The sequence below is a fragment of the Vigna umbellata genome, chromosome 4 (genome assembly GCF_029865625.1).
Source record: "Vigna umbellata cultivar VRB3 chromosome 4, Vumbellata_1.0, whole genome shotgun sequence".
Classification (NCBI taxonomy): domain Eukaryota; kingdom Viridiplantae; phylum Streptophyta; class Magnoliopsida; order Fabales; family Fabaceae; genus Vigna; species Vigna umbellata.
The window spans coordinates 6,550,313-6,557,172 of NC_142168.1; the positions used below are offsets into that span (position 1 = coordinate 6,550,313).

The 6,860-nt window shown below is 28.2% G+C and overlaps 2 long non-coding RNA genes across 2 annotated transcripts; both read right to left on the reverse strand.

Annotated features, from left to right (window-relative positions):
• Positions 1-876: 876 nt before the first annotated feature.
• On the reverse strand, positions 877-2,258 carry LOC148199143 (uncharacterized). The gene is made up of 2 exons (XR_015785586.1): positions 2,144-2,258; positions 877-1,087 (listed from the first exon to the last, which is right to left on the reverse strand). It is a non-coding gene; the product is annotated as an uncharacterized LOC148199143 (long non-coding RNA).
• A 2,561-nt stretch (positions 2,259-4,819) lies between these two features.
• Positions 4,820-6,201, reverse strand: LOC148199144 (uncharacterized). Its single transcript, XR_015785581.1, has 2 exons — positions 6,087-6,201; positions 4,820-5,030 (listed from the first exon to the last, which is right to left on the reverse strand). It is a non-coding gene; the product is annotated as an uncharacterized LOC148199144 (long non-coding RNA).
• Between the last annotated feature and the right edge of the window lie 659 nt (positions 6,202-6,860).

Below are 6,860 nucleotides of genomic sequence, written 5' to 3' on the forward strand. Positions count from 1 at the left end.
TTCAGTTTCACTTCCAATTAGCACACGATTATTAATTTTATTTGTAAAAGACACAAAAGATTTTGATAAAGAAAATACTTACAAAACATATGGGAAAACTAATGAATGTAGAACAACAATTAACAGAATAATAAAATATAAATAGCTAATGGTAAGGGAATATTATAAAAGAATTTGGAATAAATGTTTTCTTATAATTAGAATTGTTTTCAGCAGTAAAATTTAAATTAATTAATTAATTAACCCAAAAATAAATGAGAAAAAATATTAAAATTTAATTTTGAAAAAAAATCTTATAATATGTTTCCTTACAATTAAAATTAGTTTTAGCAATAAGTTGAAATGAATTAAAAAATTTAAAAAGTAATAGAACATCAATAAGTAATGGTTTCAAAAATATTATATTATAAAAGAATTTTGTTTGGAATAAATGATTTTGTGTACTTTAAATTTATTTTATCAATTAAATTTAAATGAATGAATTAATTAACATAAAAATTAAAATAGTAATAAAATATCAATAATTAATGATAAAAAATATTATAAAATAAAATAAATTTATAATAAATATTTTCTTATAATTAAAATAAATGTTATAAATATAATTTAGGGAATTAGTTAATTAAAAAATAATAAAATATCCATAATTTAAAATTTAAAATACTCACATCACTTCTACTTATAACCAATTTATATTACCCAATAATTTTACCCAATAATTTTACCCACTAATTTTATAATTTTAATTATCAATAAATTTTATTAATAAAAGATATATTTATAATATATATTTTATTTGTCGATAAAAAATTCACTATTAAATAAAATATATATTATGAAAACATTTGTAGGTAAAATTTGTAACATCCCAATATCTCACGCTGGATAATTCATAATTTATATATTGTAACATTACATTTACGGTAATATCCCGTAATCTCACACTTATAAATTCATAGATAATATATGTCTACACATGTTTTAAACTCAGATTTCAACTATAAACTCATAAATATAATTCGAATTCTTCTAGCTTATTCTTCTGTCTCTCTCTTCATTGGCATTGGATCAGACGACATTCCTTCATCTGCTCCCGTATAACATCACGCATTATACGATCATCGCATTCACATGCACACACAAGTAAGGGTGAGCTAACATGCAACAAATCATTTATAAAACATGTATAATTACCTTGATATAAACATCATATAATAATTATGTTCGACACCCTCATACCACAATTCCTATTAGATACTCGTCTCACAATACCCAATAGACACCACAATACCCAATAGACACTCATCCGGATGATACGTTGATGAGCGGTCACGGGAGGTTATGCACTTGTAATGACTTCTACTTCTTTTTACAAATACACTTTCAAAATACTTCATACCATTCACAAGGTTAATCCCCTCACTATGTCCAAAACCGGCACATAGACCAGGACCTCCTGCTCCTCTCACCACATAATTCATCCCTCTCTACTTGAGACTAGATGATTATTAGAGTATCAGGATAACCTCCAACTACGGGACCCTCAACATCAACATATACACAAATACCATAATATTACTTAATCTCTCCACAAGACTCATACCATACTAATATTCCTCAACTCACATTATACCCCTACAAAATCTCCCCATACTACTCATAACATGTTCAGATGCATAAATTCAAATGCAGTATAATAAAATGCAATAATCACAATTATAATTCATAATTTCATATCTACCACAATAACATGAATTAATCAGACATTTCCATTCCAACAACATATATTGCATAATAATTTAACAGTACAAAATCTGTTCAATAGGATTTAAGTTAAAAACTTGTCGAGTAGACTTCCAGGAAAGAGAGGTGCGTCACAATGGACAACTTAAGTACCAAGTCTTTCCTTAGCCAAAGTGTTCCTCAACTAGTTTTTAACAAATTTCTTATTTACAGATTCAAAACAACAGCATATAATATTAACACTGAATTTCAATATAGATTAACATACAGTAAGCATTAACAGTATTCACACAGCAGAATTTCAATATATGAATAGTAATAAAACAATACTAAATCATAATATAAAAGCATAGAACTATTAAATCATAATATAAAAACATATAAAGGTTAGCTCCCCTACCTCTATTCCAGACGTCTCTTGCTCTGAATTTATTTCTCCGAAACCTTTCAGAACCTCTACCCTTCTTGCAACTAAAAATTTCTCTCTATCTTTCTCTCACTTGATTTCTCTTCTCTTGGTGCAAAATACCCTTCCCTCCCATGGCTATTTATAGTAAAAAAAATTTACTATTCATTAATATTTTAATATTATTTATTATTTTAATATTATTTAAAAATAATATTTCAATCCTTTTCTCACCAAATCTGATCCTAATTTCTACCTACTACTTTCTTCCATGCTAAGGAATCCAAATGCTGAAAATTTATTTTTACTATTCACTTTTTACTATTTACTATTTACTTTTTACTATTCAATTAAAAAAAATTTACTAAATAAGTTTATAAAAATTTGAACCTTTCCTTCTAAAATTACTATAATTTTATATCCAAAATTTACATTTTTCCATCCATTAAAATTATTATTACTAATAAAATACTAAAATTTACTACTATAAATATATATATATATATATATATATATATTTTTTTTTTATGGGTCTTACATTCTCCCCAACACAAAAAAATTTTCGTCCTCGAAAATTCAAAAATTCGAAATAAAGTTATGATTATTTCACCTTATCTCCTAGTTTCCTTGTAAATTCATTTACTCTACTTATTTTGTGCATCAAATTTCTAGCATGTCAAATTTGAAATGTATTCACGAAAAAAATTAAAATCATAAACCTTCAAAACACTTTTACTTGACACTTTTAGCCCCATGAAAACCACCATTAAACATACCTCACTAGTCTCAAAATAATTCATTAATGTTTTAAAAGAACTCATCACTCATAAACTATTAATCACAAGATTCCATAAAACTTTTAATTCCTACTATAACAAGAAAGTGATTCTCCTTATAGATCCCTATTTAAGACTTCCATGACCCTGTTAAACTCTAAGAATCATTCTTTTTCCGTAACAACTTTCCATTATTTAATACAGTTTCTACTCCTAGAAATCGTACGCCTCCAAAAGCCACTTATGTTACCAAAATTTTATACTAGATTGCTCCACCTTACCCTATACTTCTATTTTCCGTAAAATTTCTAATTACTCTGATGATTACACGGAGTCCAAAACACTATTACTAAACAATTCATCCTTATGTTTTCTTTTCTATACCCATTTAACAAGGACTTGTCCAAAAATAATACTTATATTGAGTATGCTTTATAACATCCATAGAAACTCTTCCACACTTAAGATTATGCATCATTTCCTTCACTCGTCCTTGATGAACTTATCTGATTCTCGGTAATATTGCATTCACCCTTAACTACACTTAATGTTCAACAATCAACTCACAATTCTTGAAGACCATAAACTTCTAAAAACATATTGTAACATGACCAAACTATCCTTTCGATCATACCCTAGACTGCAATATCTATCCTTCACTTGCATTGGTCAGACATCCCTAAAATACTCATCCTCATCCTTTACATCACCATTGAGGTTTGAATACTACCACATAACTATACCTGATGAAATTTCCCCAATCACAACCTACAACTTCTTAATTATTCCAAATTCCCTAATCACATTGCAACCCTCCTTTTTATCTATTTCCAAACTCTTCTTCTTCCTTATCTTGTCATGTTCATAATAATATCAATTCAACCTACACTACCTCAACTAACTTTAATATTCCAAAATCAATAAAATTTACAACCATAAATCATGACATTTTAATCCTATCATAAAAATACCAAATATTTGCATAAGCCGAAAGTCAAAATTTTCGTACCTGGATTTTCTCCACTACTCCTCATACCAAATTCACATATTCTCAAATCTTATCTCTAATGCATTTACTGAAAAAAATCTAACCATCTCCTTTTAATCATCCATTTAGCTTAGAATCCTTCCAATACTTCATTCTTCTCTAAAGACCTCGTGTTCTCTTAACTTATAAATTTCTCCTCCTATTAAACTTTCTCTCAATCCTCTTTATGCCTTATACAACTTCTTATTTACTCTTCTTCGTCTAATATTTGATTTATTCTTAATCTACTTCAGTATTCCTATCCCTTTTTATTTTAAACTTTATCTTCAAATCTTCCACCATTTTCTTTCTTCAGATTCCAATCATCGCTGATACATCAATCCATGTTACCAATCTCACACAATGCCACTCTGTTTCTCATCAATACTTCCTTCTCTTCTGACTTCTAACGTTACTGATATACTAAACCAAACTGATTTCTCAAACTTTGCCACATTCCTGCTTATCCAAAGCTTATCTTAATCTAGCCTTTGAACTCAACTCCTTTTTGTGAAACGTAAGATATCTCATCTATTAATTTTGTTCTAGAAACTTCTAAAAATTTACTTCTAAACACCAACATCTTCACTCATCCTTTGAAACTTAAACTCTAGTATTATATCTCCCTATCAAGGCTTTAACTAATTCTAATATATTTCCTCAAACCCTCATAATTAAGAAAGGAAAATCATCTATGGTAAAAGTCATGGTAGTTAGACACAATACTCTACTATCTAGATTTAGAGGAAATGGTAAATTATACCATTTAGACTCAATTCTTCACAGAGAAGACACGGAAGACCCACAACACAGAGGTCATCCTAAGGACGAACTGCTCTGATACCATTAATGTAACATCCCAATATCTCACGCTGGATAATTCATAATTTATATATTGTAACATTACATTTACGGTAATATCCCGTAATCTCACACTTATAAATTCATAGATAATATATGTCTACACATGTTTTAAACTCAGATTTCAACTATAAACTCATAAATATAATTCGAATTCTTCTAGCTTATTCTTCTGTCTCTCTCTTCATTGGCATTGGATCAGACGACATTCCTTCATCTGCTCCCGTATAACATCACGCATTATACGATCATCGCATTCACATGCACACACAAGTAAGGGTGAGCTAACATGCAACAAATCATTTATAAAACATGTATAATTACCTTGATATAAACATCATATAATAATTATGTTCGACACCCTCATACCACAATTCCTATTAGATACTCGTCTCACAATACCCAATAGACACCACAATACCCAATAGACACTCATCCGGATGATACGTTGATGAGCGGTCACGGGAGGTTATGCACTTGTAATGACTTCTACTTCTTTTTACAAATACACTTTCAAAATACTTCATACCATTCACAAGGTTAATCCCCTCACTATGTCCAAAACCGGCACATAGACCAGGACCTCCTGCTCCTCTCACCACATAATTCATCCCTCTCTACTTGAGACTAGATGATTATTAGAGTATCAGGATAACCTCCAACTACGGGACCCTCAACATCAACATATACACAAATACCATAATATTACTTAATCTCTCCACAAGACTCATACCATACTAATATTCCTCAACTCACATTATACCCCTACAAAATCTCCCCATACTACTCATAACATGTTCAGATGCATAAATTCAAATGCAGTATAATAAAATGCAATAATCACAATTATAATTCATAATTTCATATCTACCACAATAACATGAATTAATCAGACATTTCCATTCCAACAACATATATTGCATAATAATTTAACAGTACAAAATCTGTTCAATAGGATTTAAGTTAAAAACTTGTCGAGTAGACTTCCAGGAAAGAGAGGTGCGTCACAATGGACAACTTAAGTACCAAGTCTTTCCTTAGCCAAAGTGTTCCTCAACTAGTTTTTAACAAATTTCTTATTTACAGATTCAAAACAACAGCATATAATATTAACACTGAATTTCAATATAGATTAACATACAGTAAGCATTAACAGTATTCACACAGCAGAATTTCAATATATGAATAGTAATAAAACAATACTAAATCATAATATAAAAGCATAGAACTATTAAATCATAATATAAAAACATATAAAGGTTAGCTCCCCTACCTCTATTCCAGACGTCTCTTGCTCTGAATTTATTTCTCCGAAACCTTTCAGAACCTCTACCCTTCTTGCAACTAAAAATTTCTCTCTATCTTTCTCTCACTTGATTTCTCTTCTCTTGGTGCAAAATACCCTTCCCTCCCATGGCTATTTATAGTAAAAAAAATTTACTATTCATTAATATTTTAATATTATTTATTATTTTAATATTATTTAAAAATAATATTTCAATCCTTTTCTCACCAAATCTGATCCTAATTTCTACCTACTACTTTCTTCCATGCTAAGGAATCCAAATGCTGAAAATTTATTTTTACTATTCACTTTTTACTATTTACTATTTACTTTTTACTATTCAATTAAAAAAAATTTACTAAATAAGTTTATTAAAAATTTGAACCTTTCCTTCTAAAATTACTATAATTTTATATCCAAAATTTACATTTTTCCATCCATTAAAATTATTATTACTAATAAAATACTAAAATTTACTACTATAAATATATATATATATATATATATATTTTTTTTATGGGTCTTACAAATTCATTAATTAATCAAATTTATCAATGAATTTATTTTGTTGATAAAAAATTATTGTTAATTCCAATTTTTTTTAGTCAATGTTAAATAAATCTCAGAACATGTGATGTTGCGTCTATTATTTTCTTTTCTTTTCCTAGGTACTTTCTTTTTTCTTCTTTATTTTCCGCATTTAATCTTTCACTTTATAATTGTGTTTTCATTTTTTTTCTCTTATAATTTGATCATGTTAAA